The sequence below is a fragment of the Tupaia chinensis genome, unplaced genomic scaffold (genome assembly GCF_000334495.1).
Source record: "Tupaia chinensis unplaced genomic scaffold, TupChi_1.0 Scaffold000539_1, whole genome shotgun sequence".
NCBI lineage: Eukaryota > Metazoa > Chordata > Mammalia > Scandentia > Tupaiidae > Tupaia > Tupaia belangeri.
In genome coordinates, this window is record NW_006160052.1 from 1,756,863 (window position 1) to 1,758,111 (window position 1,249).

At 43.6% G+C, this 1,249-nt stretch overlaps 1 protein-coding gene across 2 annotated transcripts in view; it reads left to right on the plus strand.

Moving 5' to 3' along the window:
* Positions 1 to 1,249, plus strand: part of LCOR (ligand dependent nuclear receptor corepressor) — a 162,209-nt gene that overhangs the window by 15,151 nt on the left and 145,809 nt on the right. The window lies entirely within an intron of this gene.

Here is a 1,249-nt window from a genome sequence, read left to right on the forward strand (position 1 = left end):
TATTTATTTATGTATTTATGAAGGAAAAGATTTAGAATGATTAAATAATTTATAGATGTAACACAATTGGTGATTTGAGTCCAGGACTTACTGTTATCAGAGATAAGATGCTTTGGTATGCTTTAATTCTATAAATGGTGTTTTTAATTTTTTTTGTAGGTGTGTGTGTGTGTTTGCCTTAGGGTGCATGTGCTCACCAGAGAGAGACAGACAGGGAGAGGGAAAGTGAGAAGGGATGGCCGTGCTGCAATCCTTTCCCTATTTTCTTCTTGGGATCTTGGGCATGTATGCACATGCACCCTTTGCGAGTTTCAAGGTACTGTGTCCAGGACTCGAACTGTGGTCAGCCATGTGGGAGGCCAGTGACTTAACTGCTTTGTCATCCACTGGCCCCTAAATTGTGTTTCATTATAGCATTTCCCCTAAGTTTCTCTCCCTTATTTTGGAAAAAGTATTTTTATTTTTTTGGTATTTTCTTCTTCTTTTCTTTTTTTTAGGTAGTTGCCATAGGGCACATGCACTCAACAGAGAGTACAGTGAGAGGGAAAGTGAGAACTCACTCCTCATGGGGCATAGCCACACCACAATCGCTTCTCCTCAATTTATGTAGATTCAATATTCTACCTAATCTCCACCCACATTGCTATTCTCGGTTCTCCTCTCAGGATTTCAGGCATGCATCACATGCACCTGTCATGATTTTTCATGCCACAAAGTCTGGGACTCGAACCACAGTCAGCTGTGCTGGACTCCAACACACCAGCCGTGGTTCAAGTCTAGTGCCTTAAGCATCCATGTACTGGCCCCATAGTATAGCAAATTCTTTTTTTGAGTTTTTTATTTGAGTTTTTTTTTTTGCTATAGGGTGTGTGCGCATGCCAGAAAGAGAGAGACAGAAAGCGAGACATCATCCCCCCCCCCAGAGGGGATGTCTACATTGCAATCCCATCTCTTCCACTATCCTCTCGGGATCTTGGGCATGCACGCAGACATGCCTGGCATGAGTTTAAGTCACCGGGTCCGGGACTTGAACCGCAGTTGACTACATGGGAGTTCACTGACATAGCCATTACACTAATTACTGGTCCCTAGTATAGCAGTTTTTAAGAGAGCTTAGGAGTTGCTCTTTTTTTTTTTTGGAGAAGTTTTTGCTGTAGGGCGCGTGTGCTCGCCAGACAGACATAGAGACAGAAAGTGAGAAATCACCCCCCAGGGGGAATGGTCACACCGCAATCCCTTCTCCTCCATT